Source organism: Chiroxiphia lanceolata, chromosome 4, assembly GCF_009829145.1.
Source record: "Chiroxiphia lanceolata isolate bChiLan1 chromosome 4, bChiLan1.pri, whole genome shotgun sequence".
Lineage (NCBI taxonomy): Eukaryota > Metazoa > Chordata > Aves > Passeriformes > Pipridae > Chiroxiphia > Chiroxiphia lanceolata.
In genome coordinates, this window is record NC_045640.1 from 60198977 (window position 1) to 60218189 (window position 19213).

Genomic DNA, 19213 nt, shown 5'->3' on the forward strand with positions numbered 1-19213 from the left:
GATAGGACTTCTGAGCTGCTGTGGACAAAGAACATTTTGAAACCCACCTTGATGTGCCCAACTCTTCCCAACAAAACTGTCACATTTCCCCTTAGTTCCTTTGCTAATCTGAACCCATTCTGCTCTTTTTCTACCTCCAGCTTTCCTTTTGTGCTCACTTGATTCTTTATTCTTGCTTGACACCTTCTGTCTTTCAGACTACCACTGAAATGCACATGCTCCTGCCCTTTTGATCTCACACAAACCAGTTTTTTACTACCAATTAGCTTTGCCCCCCCCAGCTTTACTGTTCACAATCCAGTAAACAGAGATGTACCTAACAAAGAAGACAGGAAAGGGCAGAAAGTTGAGAGGTCCATCTCCAAGTTTTGCTCCCCGGTCAAACATGTTTCCTCACTTATGCTCTGTGAAGTTCTTTGAAATCGTTGCGTTAAAGGAGCTGTGCAAGTATAAGGCAAAGTTAATTATATTGCATTTGTAATCAGGCCATAAAAGAGAAACCCTTGAACCACAGCTATATTGTTCCAGGCACCGCAGTGTGTGGATGTCTTCTTTTGAATTTTGCTCCATGCCAAGCAGCAGTAATAGGTTCTCACTGTATCCAAAACTCCTGTAGTCTTTTTCAGCCTGCCCTGGCCAGCAGCCCATCAACCATTCCACAAACAAACATATATTTCTCTCTGTATTTATTTCTTCTTTCTTTTCCATCCCACTGTGCAAGCAATTAGCTATTGAATTCTTAATAAACTGATCTAGACCAACCCACATGACTATTTTTCTCCTAATCAATTTATTCAGCTCACATAGAGGGTTTTATCATATTTACAATATCACAGCTATTTGTGTAGGAGTCACAAAAGCTAAGGAGTAATTCTAGGGAAAGAAAATCCAGTTGTAGCTTTTTGCTGGTTTTGTTGAGCTTCAGTATGTGTGGGTTCATTCCACCATTTAAGAGAAGAAATTTTGAATTTCAGTCAGCACATTTGAGGGAGGAACAGAAATGCATAATTAAACAAGCAGAAATAACTTGGAAAAATGTAATCAGACTCTTGCAAACTGTCTTTTTCCAGAAGCCTTTTCTTTTGGTTTACCACTCTTTGTTAAACCTTGGAGGTGGACTTCACCCTGCACTGTTATCACTTCAAAGTTAATTTATTATCACAAGGGAAAATAACACAAAAGATTCAGTGACTCAGGTCAGAGAGGCACCTGTGCAGCCAGGATACTTGGGAAAGGTGACTTTTAAATACCCTTGCTGCTACACCCCACAGGGTGTACACACAGTTGGGTCTCCATGTTTCCTGGGCCCCACGTCCCTTGTTGCTCGTGATCGTGAATACTTTTGGACCCAGGCAACCATCCAGCTCTGGTTGAGATTTGACTGCAAATCAAACTAATAACTTCCTTGGCCTACAGTGAAAAAGGATAACAATGCTTTCCCAACCAGTTCATTTTTACTATTAGTGGGATTTATTGACATAACTGTAGTATTAAGAGGCCCAGCTAAGGCTCCTGGATTAAACTTCTCCACCACTTCCTCCAACGCTCCACTTTTGTCCCTGATATTTCTATTTCTGCTCCATAAGTTATATGACTCAAAGTTGAGCATCCCAATACATGACTGTCATATTCTCATCACGCCATGAAAATAAGCTCAATACACAGGCTGTGCAGCAGCAACAGAAGAGTTGTAGAATCAAATAACACACATAATACATTTAAAGCAACCTTTTGTGTATAAATTGCAGGGTATGAAAACATTAATTTGAGATTGGCTCATAAGGAAAGTGTGAGTTCCTAAGGCTTCTACATTAAGAAGCTTGATTTCTGCTATAGCTGCCACATGTGACCTGCAACACATGCTTTGTTTCATTTCTGAGGGAAAAATTCTCCTCTTAAGAGATTCAAGACAAAATGCTTTCCTTACACGCACTTTCTCACTTTCTCCAGTGGTACACACATAATTCAAGTTCCAGAAAGACTGGCTGCACCAATGCCAGTGTTAATGCACACGCACATCTGAAAGTTTTTATTTCTTCTACCAATTTCAGATTTTTTAATTCTTGATCTAATTATTGAATTGTTTGGAAGGGTAGAATGAATCAGTTCCAGAAAACATCACAGAGGAAAGCTGTTATCCAGTATTTGCAAAGGTTGAAATCCAGTACAAATACAGTCATTGTGGATTAAGCCAAATCTTGCAAATGTAAAAATGACTGAATTTGCATGTTTCAGAGTGAAATCTGTGAAACTGCATGGCCTGTCAATACAAAGTCCTTTGTTATAACATAATATATGTATCCCACTGTAGTTGTATTGGGCAATGGCTATTGTTAGTTCCCCTCTTAGGCATAAAGCTCATTTAAACCAGAGTATTGCCTTTCTTCCAGTACTGAGAATGAGATCCTCTAGGTGTAGCCATACTTGATCATGCCTTTTCTTATGAGGATGTTGACTAACATTGCAGTGCCCATACTGAGCTTCTGAGTAGTGGCCAGACTCCTTCTGAGGAGGACCCTAACCCTTGTTCTTTTGCTGGACCTCATGGGTAGAAGCTTCAGAAGAGCAGCCATCCATCTCATTTTGCATTCTGCTAGCGATTTGAGTTGCAGTAACATAGCTTGTCAGTGCTGTCACTCATAAGACGTGTTCTCCTGTTAATGAGTACTGTAGCATTTTAGCAGATTTCTAAGCTCTATTTTTGATGATGTCAGGTTCAAAGAGAGGTCTAAGCTGCCTGAATAGAGAGATGCCTATAAATGGCACCTATTTCTGTATATACCTTCCCATATCAGTTTCGAAAAAATCTTCTGTATGATAAAGTTTTCTTCCAACTTTTTTCCACACTCTTCCTCATATAGCTGGAAGCCACATCTTTATTTAATACTGATGGCTTTGGAAACATAGAAAGAAAATCAAGGATGAAAAAGGGGAGCATGAAACTGAGGACTAGAGGTTTGTGAATTGCTGGAAACAGATTGGTCAAAAGAGAGAGAGAAGCAAGCTCTTGGTAGTGTAAAAGTGGGGGAGAAAGAAAGAAGGGTTGGGGAGGACACCGATTTTGATAAGCCAAGTTTTCTTGGCTGAGGAGACGCTGTTCTTCACTTTCTACTAAGCCCAGTTTGTCTTTAATGACCTAATTATTCTTGCTTAGCAGTTACAGTGCTCTAGCCCAGCCCTGAGCCTCCTGTTGACTGCAGTTTGCTGCTCACTCTCCAGGCTTGTTTGCTGCAGCCTCAGGCTTTACATTTTGTTGATATGCTGATGAGCCCTTTGGCCTTCCTGCCCTCCTCACAGATGCTCAGGCGACAGCTGATCTGCAGGAAAGAGAGCTGAGAGGTGTAGTGAGCTGCAAAGTAGGTGCGTTGGGGACTCTCCACAAAGCTCTGGGTGAATTGAGCCCTGTGGGGCTCAGGTACTTACAACAGTGAGACTGAGTCACCAATAGAGGCTTCTGAAATCCACAGTTTTAATCTGAAGAGCAAAGCATACAGAAGGGAAATTATAAATCCTAATGAATGGTTGCTTTGAGTATGGATTAGACATTGCTAGCAATATGCCACTGTTTATAGCACATCATTAGCCTGCAAGAGCTGTAGCGGTTGAACTTTTGTGTTTGTTTCAAAAGTGCCACAGTACAACATTTTAGTCTTTCTGCTGCAGTAACCACTGGTTGTTACAAATCCCTTCATGAATGCATTATGGAAAACTGGGGCAGAGTTCTTCACTAGCTAGCCAAGTGCATGCCTGCTGGGGCTTTGTACTAGGAAACAGTGAATAATGTTTTTAAAGCCAAAGTACAGTAGAAACCCATTTTACACACATAAGCATGTTGCACAAGACTAATATTCATTGAAGTTCCCTGCTGGTATGTGAAACTTATATCAGTATGCAATGCAGAACTTATACTTCAGGTGTTCCTTTAAGTGGGTTCATTCTTATTTCATTTCACCTGTTAGTGTCCTCAAAATAACTTACCCCTGTAAGTCTATTATTTTGAGTATTCATTTAAAAAGGTCTCATTGTTCTTTTCTCTATGGTCCGGGGCACAGAAAATGCCTCTAAGGAGAGGCAGCACACATTTAATTTTACTCTGCTTTGCTTACTGGTATTATTGCAGGCAGAAAATCTTCCTGTTTGACATTCTCTGACACCCTACATGGCTACTGGTTGCACCATCTTTAGCAACGTCTCTAAAGGGATTAAAATCTTTGCATTTTTATCATAACAAAAAATAGTGAGACCTGATGGGTTTGAGGGGGAATCCCTGGAGTTGGGACCCAATTCATCTATCAAGTCTAGACACTTCTATAGAGACACAGTGGATAAGCTTGTGCCTCTAACTTTTGCTTCATTGAGGAGACAGGAGGTATTAATGACAGCAATTATGCATTCTTGGTTAATTTAATGCATGACAATATAAGAGACCATAAGTAATTATATTATTGGAGAAGTTTGTTAATTGTATTCGGTACTTAGGAGTTTAAGGCACCGACTAGAAAACTGATCATATGATCAGTTAAATAGTAACTCATTGAAAACCCTTGGAAAAATTAGTTGACATAGTTATTTGTTTGGGTATTTAAGAACAAGGATAAAACAACACTGCTTTAATACTGTTGCCTATAAAACATGTAGGTGGTTGAATGATGGAAAAAGCAAAGAATTTGGTACTCCATGGTTTTTACATTCTTGGGCCAATTTAAAATTGAGTGCGGAGGTTGTTGCTCTTCCTTTTCACCACTCCATGTGGTTTTACTCCTGCTGTCCAGCTAAGAAAAGAAAGCAAATGACAACATTTTTTTTTAAGAGAAAGAAACAAATAGATGGAAACTCAGGCATTGTCTTTTACAAAAGGAAAGGCAGCAAAACAAAGGGAATTGAAAAGTATGAGGAAGAAAGAAGAGTAAGGAAAAAGGATTCATGTTTAACAAAGGAAGGGGAAGCAAAAACAAGAAGTGTGAAAACAAGTAGCCCCAGAACAGCCTGGCTGTCAATATTTATTTTATTTTATCATCTCAATATTTGAATCTTACAAATAGTTACCCATTTGCATTACACATACATATTCTGTCTCTTTTATAGGAAACAATTACTGAAAACCCTGAGGACTGATGCAGGTTTCATATTTTAAGCCTGTGTTCTTGGCCACTAAATAAACAAACTAAATGATTAAGAGAATGAGTGTAGAAAAACAACTACAGTTGTGGCTACAGGCAAGGGAGGAGCTAAACATCACTACATTATCTTTTGAATCATACACAGAATTTAGTTCTTTCCCTTTTTTTTTTTTTTAAACCATCTCTCCAGACCCATAGTGATAATAAAAAATTAATAAAAAGAAGCTTAAAAAGAAAACTCTGTTGGCCAGCTGTATCGGACAGTTAGGATCAGTAATGTATAGTAGAAATTACTTTCTCTGGAAATGTATAAGTTGGAGAAACACTATTTAAGGCAAAGAATCCAAAAGAAATATAGTCAAAACCAGTATAAGTTTTCCAACCACTGGAGCAGCACTCCTGTGCCAGGTTCTAGAACATCACCCCATTACCTGCAGATAGGATAAGATGCTATTCCGTTTCTGAGATGGAGTAGATATTTTAGAGAGCATGGTTGCCTAAGACCGTAGGCTGACTTGCTTATCCAGGAGATCCCTCTGAAACCTAATTCATCCATTTGGGTGTCTTAAACATTTATCTGCATTTTGAATCAAGCTGAAACCATCTCACTGTGCACCTAACTGAAGTCACCATCATATTAATATAGTACAGCAAAGAACACTATTCAGAGAACATTTATTTAGAGAAAAGTAGATAATTATAAAAAGTTTTATTGTCATCAGTAGTTAGGTCTTGAGTTGCAAATTGCATTCAACAACAACAACATATACCAAGTCAGTGAATAGTAGTCAGTAAGCAATTCAGCATAATCAAACAGACTTCCAGACATACCACCACCACCACTCTTCTCAAGAGTCATGTGGAAAATGGTCATCTGTGATCTAGATAACACCTTGCTTACTTTGAATTTTCTATTTCAGCTGCTGGTACTGAGGTTGATCCTGGTGTCCATATCAAGTGGATTCCCTATAGGTGCCTGAGTTTTCTCTCTTCACCTTGACTCTATGGAGGAAGAGGGAGGATGGGAAAGTAAAAGGGCCTCAAAATCAGAAGCAGTTATTTGTAAGGCCCTTACAATAACTGCTTTACAATTTTAATGATTGCAGGAAATGAGGAGGAATTACAAAAAAAATCCCGACAATTTAGGGAGGGAGAAAGAGGAGAGTTTGAGAAATCAAGACACTGTTTTGCTGACAGGCAAGGGCTACCTGGAAAATCTGGGGTTTAGTCGAAAAATCTGGACCCCAAAAGATGGTGTAAACACAGTGTTTGACGTGAGATATTTCAAACTTCTGAATGAGCCAGAAAGCTGGATATGTTCATTCAGGGGCACACAGTATAGTTCTCCACTATTGAAAATCCATGTTGTCCAGGTGCAGTAAAACATACTAGTAGTAAAGCAGTGGCATATGCCAATAACTTTTGCAAAACTGACCCATTTTTGCTACTGACCATAAGTAGATATGCAGGACTCTTCTTCTATCACTCCTGCTAAAGGCAAATTTGAGTGAGGATTGCAGAGAAAACTGGTTGCTGATTAACCTATTTTACCTGTCACCTAAGAGACTTGTGATACAAAATATTACTTGAGCTTTTTAAACAAATAACTGTAATTTCCATTTAATTGATTTTTGACCTCGCACTGCAATTATTCAATGTTAATTTATCTCAGGATAGAAGAACAGCAATTGCATGTAAACTGAATGATGCTGTAAAAAGATATGTGCACAGGAGAAAGACTGCATTTATTATGTTAGCTTACATTTGCACAGTAGACAGATGAATGTTCTCTTTTTCTGCAATGTAATTATCAAAAGCAACTACATTCACAAGAAATACTTCGAGAAACACATGGAAGTTGGTGCTATGCAAAGCATAAAAATCCTTGTTTGAAAGCAATTCTATTTCTCTGGTTTTAGGACTGTTTTTTATTATTTATTACAAGACCCAGGAGCGTGCTTGGAATTTTACAGAGCAACAAGCAGTAACAGGTCTCAGCCCTGAGCAGTATACAACCCAGGAGAAAGAAAATTAAGAAAACAATAATGCACAGGAGGTCAAATTTTGTTCTTTGCCTGAAACAACAACAGTTTAAGAACAAGGTAGTTAAAATTCTGTCCTTGATATTCAATCCATGATTTTGGATGAAAATCTTCTGTTAATCATTCATAATCATCATCCATGTTGTCTTCCTGATCTGAATATGTCTCTATTATGCTGATTATGAGGTATATTAATCACAACTGCTATCACTGTTATTACTTTCCAGGGCATAACAATCTATATTGCAGTGTTGCATAAAGATTTTTTTCATTATTATTGAACCCACACTATTGTAAAATGCAGAAAACTACAATTCCCTTAATTAGGATATGGAGGGAGTTTGGCTTCTGCAGAATAAATAGGAGAAGAAAAAGAAGATGGATGGTGACAGTCTTGAGTTTCTGCTCCTCCAAGTGCAGAAGAGTAGTCAGCGTTACTTAAGAAAAGCATTATTTACCTATTGAATAAAGCATAGTCACTCCTCCAGACTGTGAGCTTTCCTGATTTTATGTCATGTGTGACGTTAGGTCACACTACAGGAATATGTTTTCTTTTTAACATTTCTTCAGTGAAGAGCTTGAAAAACAAAGCTTCATTGCAAAAGAGTGAAAAAAACTACTAAGTTCAACTACATAAATCATGGTCTCGACTTGAACAAAACCTTTTAAATTAACTGATAAAGAATTCAGTGATACTCTTGAAATCAGCTGTCTGTCACAAGCCCATAATCTCTTTGTAGTGGGATTGAATTTGTAGAATGGAAATTGCAGGCATAGTTGAAAACTGACCTTGATGCTCAGGCACTGCCAATATCCCACTTTCAGGTTTACTACCACTATGACAACTATCATAGTGTGTGTACTGGTGAGGAGAAGGGCTTGTATGCAAGGCCCTTCATTCAGCCTTCCCCTTTCAGTTCCTCTCAGGAAATTAGCTGCGCAAAAGGTTCCCACATCTTATATTACCACTGCAAGTGGTGGCAAAATATAACAAGAGCTCTTGCAATTTGCCTCCTATATTTAACGAAGAGGCCAGGGTCAATTCTACCCACACTGGCCAATAATATACTGTTTAACTGCAACTTCTCTGTCTGCATGCTGGATGTGATTCCCTGACCTTGTGCTTATAACATTCACATCTGGAGTACCTTGGTTTGGGGTTAGAATGTTCCTGGAACTCTCTGAAGCATGAATTATCCCAATAATGACAGTAGAGGAAGGCAGGAACATCCAAGCTACTGTAAGGGGAAACATGAGCTTGTGAGAGCTAATAATGCCACCTGCATTGACTACAGCCTGCCTGAAAGAAGCTTTCCATAAGTGGTCCATAAACACGACAGTGGTCGAGCACTTGACATTTACAGCTCCCACTACATTTATATCCAAGGATATAAATATGGGAGGTTTATGTTTGTGTTAAGGGAACTGCTTCAAGGAAACTAAAGTCTGAGCATGAAGCAAACATGGAGAATGTAGACATATCTCGTTGAAAATGCTGTTTTCTGTAGAATAAGAAATTCCAACAAAACCAGTGATAAATACAGTACAGGTGTTCATAGCTCAGGTCCTCAGAGAAGGGGGATTGGAGAACAAAGCTGGGTTGCGGTGTCTCATAACTTCCGTAACTTTCTGAAGAATCAGCTCATCTGTCTCTTCAAGTATTTAAAAAATGCATCCTGCTAACAATGATGTATAGAGCAGAAATAAAAGGTCTCTATGGAATTTTTTTTTTAGCACAGAGAAATATATAAGGTGCTAAATATTTCACGGCAAGTCAGGAAGATCAATGAATAGATTTATAACAAACATTCATCTAGGAAATCATTCATCAGTGATACATGGGGATGTAGTTGCCACTAAAGAGGACAGCTAGCTCAAAAACAGGACATGCAGTGGACAAAATTAAGTCACAGAATACCATCGTGGATGTAGAAGAGAAATGAAGGTTGCCAAGAGATGGCAAATGGATGTGATCACAGCATTTACCTGGACAAGATATATGAGCAAAGTACAAGGCAGAGAAAAATGGCAGTAGCTCTCTTACTCCACCAGTTGCCTTTTATCAGCAGCTGCTACTATTAATATGTTGCTATCTGTGTTATCCATAATCAAAGTTTTATATTTTCAGTTGATTTGCAGTTTCAGATAGAGCTTCTGTGTAAAAAAGAAATGTGCTCTCATTAGCAGTGTTGAGAATATGTTGTAGCAGAACTTTGCAAAGAGAATTGCTGCTGGGCTTCTAGTGTAGTGCTGCTGCTGTAGCAAAGCAGTGAACTAATGTATTAATTCCTGTTTTGAAATATTCTCCATGGGATCACTCATAAAACACAGACCTTGTTTGCACAAGGAACAGAAATAGGTAACAGTCATCTGTCCTGAATCTCTGCATACTTCACAAAACTACACATACGCTGTTCTCTCTGTGCTGTTGTTTACTAGATGAATAGTCATAGTCTGCTGGTATAAGCCCGTGTATGATCACTGACAAATTTACGGAGGAAAGGAGAGGAAAAAGTGGCGACTTGATGGAATGACAAATGGGTTTCGGTGGCTCAGAAACTGTCAGTTGCTTTTCAATTATATCAGCTGATCAAATCAGGTGTATTATCTCCTTGGACAACACTTGGCTGTCTTGTCTAGATATGAGGAATAAGAAAAAAAATGAATTCTTCCTTGGATACTATTAATTACATACAGATGCATGTGTATGTGCATATATATAATTGTACTGTATCCTATCCTCAAAGCTGCTATCAGTCTGGTTCCAGATGTGCTGGCTATGAAGCTAGTGCAGATCTAGATATAGCTACCAAAAGACAAATCCCATGATCTCATTAACATGCTCAAGTTAAAACACAGAGGGCATCCACAGAACTAGATTTCCTTCTTTGTTTCCTTCAAAGAGCTAAAAATAAAGCAACCTGTAGTTAATGAATGCCTGAGAAATATAACCGTAAAAGAGAGTTTGGTGAAGTAACTCTATGAATAAAAGCTCTCTTGAGCTAATCCAATAATGACTGAGTGCAAGTGAACAGGTCAGGAAATATGACTACGAATAGGTCTGGAGGTAAATATGCCTGGCTGCCCTCCTGAACGTGATGTGAGATGACTGAGTGACTGATTCAATATGGCTGAGCACGAGTAAAAGAGCATACTGATCTAATATGACTGCAGGGATAAAAGATCGTGTGTGTGAATGATTATCTCACTGACTCTACGAGTAGAAGACGAGGCGAAATGACAGGAGTAAGTGAAGGAAAATAGGAACATCTGAAATGCAGAAAATGGTGACGAAAATAGTTGCAGGTGGTCCACTGCTGGTAATCAATGGAAAATCCATATTGACAATTGACTTGTATGTAGGATGGAAGTGTACTGCTGAGGGCATGAATTTGCCAAACCCTGCACCTGGCTTATCCCAAAGATCCAACAAGTTAAATTGTGACATGAAGAGTAATTGCAAAGAGTTCTTACTATTGAGAGGACTTTCTTAAATAGAGTCTCCCCTGACTTCTCTTAAGTGACTTTATAAAAAGGACATATGCAAAGGGCCAGGTCTTCCAGACATCCTTGCAGAATAATAGGAACACTTTTTGAAGAGGAGTGGGGATAGAATACCTCTTTCTGCTAGGGGCCTATTAAATTTATAAGCTCATCTGTTCATTAATATATATTTAGTTTCAATTTTTCTAGGTAATGTAAGTGACCTTATTCTTTTTTTGCTCTTTTTTGAACAGTTTCCTGTGCATGTGGGTGGAGGATATTAAATATGGTTATAAAATACCACTTCATTCATTTTCGTCAACGATTTTGTACTCTGTTGCGTGAGGAGAATTACAACACAAGGCATAGCACCAGCAAATAAAATCCTCTAGCACAGCTGTCTACCTGAGTAAAGTGCAAAGTATGGTTCACAAGATGACTTGTCTACCCAACAGATTTAACAAGACCAGAATAGCTGAAGTATCATAACTCTCAGCATGCAGTTACTCCAAGTAAAATTAGATTCGTGCCCTGTATGTAAATGTAACGGCATAATTACCTCAATGTCAATCTATCCTCCGTCCATAGGTTTTACAACACTACAACCACAATAAAATAAACGTGTGTATGTGTGTATCTGTCCCTCTTTCCACGTCGGTATAAAAACAGAGTTAGTAAGCAAATATCTGAGATATCCCTGCTCTTTGCAATTTGTAACACTCTTACACAGACTTTATCCTCTGCAATTTCTTTAATCTTCAAGATGGTAGGAATTAGGAACTTTTCTTCCAAATTCTTCCAAATTTTATATTTATTTTAATCTAATTTTTTCTTGCAGCAGCAGCTTTCAATATTTTGTAAAGTATTGACTGTTTCAGGTTATTAAAATATGCTATACACCCTTTTCAAGTATCAAAAATAAAAAATCAGTTTCTCTTATTGTGATTCCCTTTAGATGTCATCAGCATGTTCAGAAATCACAGAAATACAGATATTCATATATATCTACTTCTCTTCCATTGCCATCTGAAGGGGGGATGGAGTAGGCTACAAACATAATTTGCTTGCTACTTCAGATCATTGTTTTGCTGAAGACCTAAATGGATGGAAGAAAATTCTTCCTGACACAAGACAGTGGCATGTTCTCAGAATGAAAAATAGCAAGAGCAGTGGAAGTTACATACACAAAACCTTCTGTTGTTGTCATAAATTGATAATAATGTCATTTGAGGTGGGAAGGTTATCCTTATCTCTGGGGTATAAACAGTGTGTTTCTGCTGATGAAAGGATTATGAAATTTGAAAAGATAAGCAATCATAAATTTAAAATTATAATATTGTTTGCGATATTAGGCAAGAGGCAGCTACTCTCTGAGTAGCTTTGTGGACCTGCTACAAATGTTACAAGCAGGCACAATAACAATGACACAGGAATACATTTTAAAATCACTTTACACCACTTTTTCCCCCTTTTGCTAACTTTCAATTAATACACCAGCAAAAATTCATAATACAAAAAGACCTCTTCTTGAGACTGTAGGAAAAATGGAAATTTTGTATTTCCAGTCAGGTTGTGCAAGTTTCCCTTGTTTCTGACCCTTTCAAGTCAGGGACATTTTAGTGTATTTTAATAATTGTCCCTTTTCTCAAAATTGTGGCATGAGTGTTTTCTCCCCTCCTGTTTCACACCCTTCTGAGGGAAATGGACATTTGTTCCTGATCAAGCCTATGAGAAACTTTGGGCATAGTTCTGGACTGCTGCATATTTAAATTCATGAGAAGGAGTCTGAAAGCAGCCGGGCTGCAAGGTTAGACCTGCGTTGGGTCCATCCTAAAGGTGCAGGTTCAGTAGCACCAGCTGCAACTTGAGCAGCCCATGCAGAAAGCTCTCTGTGGCTTTTGCAAGCAGAATTGTCCGGTCCCAGTGTGGACCATGAAATTGCTCCTCAGTCCTGGGGGAACTACTATTCACCATCCCACCAGCCTCTGGGGATGTTTATCTGAGTGCCCTCAGGCCATCCTCATTGCATCCCCAGCATCCTGGGCTGTCATTCTCACCCTTTCCTGAGTCCAGATACCCAAGGACAGTCTCCAAAAGGTTCCTTTCTAAAACATTATAATGCATTGTGTTTGTGCAATAGTGACTCATCTCGCTTCTGAGAAACCTATCTCTGCTCTACTGCAACCTAAAAAAATGAAGTCAAATGTCAGCTGACCGTGATCAGCTTAAAAAAGCTTACAGATGCCCTTAAGAGATACTCATAAGAAGAAACTAGGAAGTCCTTTAGGCAAAATAAAGCACATCAGTTGACTTATCTCTTTCACTAATATCAAAAGCCACTTACTAATTTATTCTGCAGCAGGGTGTAGGCAGAGATAGTTCTCCTCCTGTCAGTTACCACTTCTGTCCCTTCAGTGAGCGCATTGCATTTACAGCAATTGCAGACTAATCCCATGCTGGTGGGGGTTATACCTCTGTCAGAGAGCACAGGAACGACACAAAGATAGACTGCAGTGGGGGTGAGGGTGGGAGAGATAATGAAGAATAAAAGTGCTTTAATTCACAATTATTTCATTGTGTACAGTTTGAAAACTCACACCAACTCCATATGGACAAGGACTGCTTTAGGAATAGAAATTATTCCATTGTCATATTCGTGGGTCAGTGAAGAAGACAGAAATACAGGAGCAATAAAATGTAAGGGGCCTTGTGATTTCGTGATTAGGTTTTATATTATGATTGTGGCAAGCTGCTGTTTAATGGACAGATTTTCCTTCCACTTAAGTCAACGAGTCTTTTCTGCTGATTTCAGTGCTATAGATTCTCAGCTTGCTCTTCACTTATTTGATGATTTTAGATTTTATATGTCTGTCAATTGGTGTTTCAGCAAGTTCTTGGTGATCCATCAAAAAGTCCAATAGGCTTTTACCATCCTGTCAGCTATTTTATAACCTTCCTTTATTTTAAAATATCCAAGTTCACAAATAATAATTTTCTCTCTCCCTCTGTTGACTGTGGGGACCCTTATAACAAATTTTAAATAAAACTGTGCGGTTCTGTTAGAACTCAATCTGGGGAGAAAGCAATTTTGTCACATTGCCTGGGACTTTTCCCTCTGTCTCTTTTTCTCCTTGATGATCTTACAGGGAAAATAATTTATGAAACATTAAGAGTCACAACAAGCCCTCAGAGATGCAAAGGAGGACTGGGACTAGCAATTAGACACCACATTATATCAATGTAACTAATCACAGAGGTAGCTTTCCTTCACCAGCAACAAGACATGACCAGAATTGTTGAGACTGAGGGTCCAACATCTTAAATCCTGACAACATCTGTTCTGGCTAACAGTATCCTTATGGATAGTCTGTTGCCTATCCAATAGCAGTTAGTTTAAGAGAAAGCAGACTTTTGACCTATCATTATAGTGTGTGATGTCTTCTCTTTGGATGTTAGCAACATCTGCAAAGAGATCATGAAATCAGCTTTAGGGTATTCTTGTTGGAACTAGATGGTCTTTAAGGTCTCATAACACAAATCATTCTATGACTCTTTGATTCTATAATTCTATGATTCTATGATTCAATGGTTAAGCAAAACACAGTAGAGTTTGCAGGACTAGCACATATAAAAATGCACTCTAGGCAGCCTAGAATTTCAGTTGAGACAAGCTACAGCAAAGGACTTGTCCAGTGACCACAGACCTTCTGTGGCCTTTACTGGAAGCTGCTGTGGGACAGACTCCTCACAGACTTCCCCAGGTAAAAGCAGCCTGGGGTAAAAACAGTGGAAGTCTGGAAAAACAGTGGTAATCACATCTAGGAGGCCTGGCACATAGGTGAATGAGGGGTTACACAAATCTTTTTGAGGCTCAAGAGTATAATTTGAGCTGAGTTGTGGGATTTGAGTATTAACAAATACTTTTTAATGCCATTTTTGAAGTAGGTTATTGAAACTATTCTCCACACCTTGCGGGTCTTGTAACATAGTCACTTAGATAAGATAGATGGTACCTGTAGCTGCACTTCACTTGGGGAATAATTAGTAGCATTCAGCTTCCAAAAACTGAACTCACCACTTCAACCCCTGCCAAAAGCCAGGGGCTAGATAGGGAGTCTGGAAAAACACTGCTCATGAGCAGGAAATTTCATCAAAAGGAAAGATCTCTCTTGGGAACATCTGCATACTGCAGCTCTCTGGGCTTCTCAGGGTGACCTTCAAACATTTGTATGATGTGGAGAGATCCCTCTAGTGATGCAAGATTTATTCAGTACTTTTTCTACTTACTATAAATGTTTTCCTCAATGTAGAGGGAGAGCCACCACTCTCACACTCTTGTAATACCCATTTTGGGGTTTAAATGTACAGCCGAGCATTACTTCTAGGGGAAGATGGTCCTATCCATGGCAGGAGGGTTGGAACTAAATGGTTTTAAAGCTCCCTTACAACTAAAGCCATTTTATTATTCTGTAACTCTTAGTGTGGCCACCATGTTGCCCCCAGCATCACCGGGGCTAGGACCTGTCACTCTTTACAGGGAAAAAAATCCCAAACTGCTCCAGAGGGTAGACAGATCTTACATAACAGGCACTGTGGGGGCGGGTGAGGTGACTTCCTCTGCACTGTGTTATCACTGTGATAAAGCCTAATGCCAGTTGACACTGTTCTGCCAAGGTTAAAGTGATTCGTGGGGCTCTGTTAAGATGCTGCTCAAATATCTTTCCAATCCACAACGTTTTTAAAAAAACCAACAAAACCTCATAACATTTAATCTACTACCAATGTATAGTGTTTCATATCGTAGGTACCTTATTTGGTAGATACAGGTGTCCTCTATCTCAACAATAGTATTTTAGTTTACATAGAAGAGTCATAACAACTATTTCTAAACATAATACTCTGAAACTGGAATGCATTTTGAGAAGAAAACACTCTGTTTATCTCAGCTCTATGAAATGTAATCAGAGGCATTGATGAGCCACCCCAGGGTGGGATCCTGCTCTGGCGCTACTCTGCTCCGGACAGCTGTTCTGTGGCTCTGAGACTGGAAGCAGCTTCACAATCTATACTGAGCAAATCTAACTGTAAAACTAGAAGTAAATAATACGTAGCATCTCTCCCTGCGGTTGTGTGCTATGTACATATAAGAATAGTTCCAGCTGAGAAAACCATTCCCAATGTGCCTCTTTAGTGGGAGGAAACTAGCACTTCATACAAATACTTTAGTGCCATGCACCTCCATTCTGCTTAATCTTAACAAGGCTTCTTTTTTCCTGTTTTAAATTCAGAGCTTCAGTTCTCTTGATCCAAGAGGTTAAATACTTCAAATCACATCAGTGCCCCGAGATTGTGAAGGGCCAGCTCAATGATGATGACTGCAAGTCGAAACATTAAGAATGCAAATTATCAACCAAGTGACAACTGTTAAGCTGTATTAAAAACTATGTTGCTTCTGCTTAACAGACACACAGATAGAAATGATGCTACTGTGAAATTTGCAGGGGTAACAGAGTTCAAAGCAGAAAGAAAGCATTTGTTCTCTTGTCTGTTCAATTACTGTTTTGAAAACAAGCAACAGTATCACCTCAAGAAATCTGCAGCTGAGATCTGTCACCAGGCAATGTCCTTACTAATAAATACAGGATGCTGATGAATAAAGAAAAATAATAGAAGAGCCTTTTGTATTAAAAGAAATTCACCTTATTAGACTACTTTTATACTTTCTGTCATTCATAGGTGGCATATAATGGCATTTAAACTCAAAAGCCTCTGGCTGATGACTGCTTGCTAATGCCATATAAATTCTAAGAGCTGATAGAGCTTGTCCAAATACTTCTGTACATCACACTGATTTCATCTTTTCCTTCTATCAGGACGCAATCTTAAACTGTATAGGAATTCATTTGCTTTAAATGTGCAAAAAAGATTTCTTTACAAAGTCAACAGCCGGCATGCAAGGAAGAGTACTTTGCACATCCCTTTTCTTGATTTTCAATGGTGCCCATTCTGCTTTTAAACCTCAAATTCAAATGTACCAGCACAAAAAAAAGTCCACTTCTTTCTCCTGCCTCTGCAATTTATTGTTGCTGGAGGTCAGAGGGTTAAATACTATCTTTAGGGTTTGAGGTTTTCTTTAAAAAGCTGGATGATTTTATGACACTGCTCGGATCCCACTCTGGCATGGCACAATTCACAGTTTGAATTATATTTTGGCTGTCTCATGGCATTTCAACTTTGACTCCAATAAAAGCAGGATCAAACCTCATTTTCTTCTAAATAATGAGGGTAGTATTGTGGCTTCACTAGAGTGTCCATCCTGAACTTGATGCATCATTTAGCCAATCTGCTATGGTAAATCCCACATCCTTACTCTGTCAGTGTGCTTTTATGACAGTGAAAAAACTTATGTAGGCATTAGTGCCAGCCAGAAAGATGGCACTACCTTACTGAAACCAGTAATGTTACCCTCATCATAAAATTTCTGACACTTTTGAGGTCTGTTAGTATCTTGTTTAATGACGAACATGACAACTGTAGGCAGTTTGCAAACAGAAACCCAACCAAACATAAATACAGTAACACTAACTAAGTTTATAGAAAAATTGTTTTTAATGCACAGATCTAAGTATCACCTTGCAGCAAGGAAATCAGACACAGCACAACTGAGCCAATCAGAAAGGTTTCACTAATGCCCAGGGCTTATAAATGATTGTTTCTGAAAATCATGAGAGAATACTTTGCACTTTGGCACGGAAATTAGTCATACACAACTACTCTGTATAGTGCAATACTACATATATGGCAATTTACATTCAATCCTGGTGTCAAACCTGCATTCCTAATAAGATGATTCTTTGGTGAATTATTCTCAAATGCACAAACCAGCTTGTGACATTTGGACATTTTCTCTCTGGCTATCATCACTGCTGCTTATAAGTGGTCTTCCAGACAGAAACGGCTCAGAGGTCTGGTGCAGTCCATTAATTTTTGAGACACTTCCTTTGGAATTGGTCCATATAGAATTGCAACTATCCAACAAATACCTTTACTTGCTTGGCCCTTATTACTTGGTAGACATTTTTCCTTGGCATTTTGAACACCAGGTTCTGTGTCATAAAGCACAATTTAGCTCTTTTGGAGAAGCATCTGGAATTCATCTGTGTAAAGAGTGAGCATAGACTTCTAGAAGATAGTGTTTGTAAAATGATTACCCACCTTCTTGATTTAATAAAGTTTTATAGAACTCCAGATTCAAGTTAATACAGTTCTGATATAACCAGTCATATTTATCACATAAAGTAACAAGTAATCGCAATCTATTTTCTTTGATGCTTTTCATTTGCTGCACCTCAAAGTACTTCACAAGGAGATAAATATCATTATCCCTAATTTATGAACAGCACAACTGGCAGACAGAAAAGTAAGACAAACCACCTTCCAAGTTTTTCATGAAGCTTTTATAAACTTGCCAAAACAGAGATCACAAATAGCAGCTAAACAACTGACATCAAACATGCCTCAGTGAGAGGATGGTGGATAATTGTAATATGCAAAGATCTCAAACATCTAAAGTTGTTAATATGTTACCATATATGACACGGATTTGCTGTACTGAATTACCCACAGGGGAAGTCACCAGAAAGAGAGAGACCTCTACTATTGTCAGAAGTATTTCCCTGTTCTTGTTCAGAGCAGGATTCTGAGGAAGACACAACTATTCTGCTGTGAAAAATACATCTGCAGCCAACTACTCCTGCTGAATGCTTAAGAGGGCAGAAAACCAGCTCTAACCTAAAAAGGCTGAAGTGACTCTTTTGGAATTGTAAGTAGTTTGTAAGTAGGTAATAACCAACATATAATTGAAACGTCCTCTAAGGAATCATCATCTTCCTTCTTAGTGAACTGAAGCTCCACCCAACAGCTCCAGTGCAGGAATGCACTGTTACACAATTCCTGATGTTCAGGTAGTGTGACTTTGACTGTATTTTACATAGCTATAATTTGGAGGAAATCTGATAGGATTAAGGAAATGTCTTTGTTATCTCTAGCCAATGATTTAGCATGAAAACAATGTGATAACTGCATTTCCTGAAACAAAATAATAGATATTGGAATGATATCACCACTGTTTCCTACAGCAAAAACATTGTCTTGTCTTACAGTTTTTGTACAGAAATCTTAATGTTATATACTTCTTTAAAATTTCAGTTGGTTACTACAGAAGTTGGTTACAGAAGTCTTTAATATTGCTATGCAACAATTTTAATTTATGAGCATGAAAAACTATTTTTATCACATCCTCCAGCTATAGAGTGATAAGCTGTTTAAACTGCCCCAAACAATTTTTCCAATGCACCTTCACCCTGATTAGGAATTTGCTTATTATTCCAGTCTTAGGCTTTTCTTGATGAGAAATGGTACTTTGTGCCAAACTAGCATGGCAATTTCTGCATCGGTAAAATCACTGTAAGAATTAGGTCTCTGTCATTTTTCAGTTTCAGCAAATAATATAATTTCCAAAAAAATCAAGGGTGAGTTTCATTTCCAGGTTGGATTTCGGCATGGTCA

General features: G+C 38.5%; 1 long non-coding RNA gene across 1 annotated transcript; it reads left to right on the forward strand.

The window, feature by feature from the left end:
* Nucleotides 1-14300: 14300 nt before the first annotated feature.
* Nucleotides 14301-18622, forward strand: LOC116785350. Its single transcript, XR_004356492.1, has 3 exons — nucleotides 14301-14406; nucleotides 18336-18467; nucleotides 18544-18622. It is a non-coding gene; the product is annotated as an uncharacterized LOC116785350 (long non-coding RNA).
* Nucleotides 18623-19213: the final 591 nt, after the last annotated feature.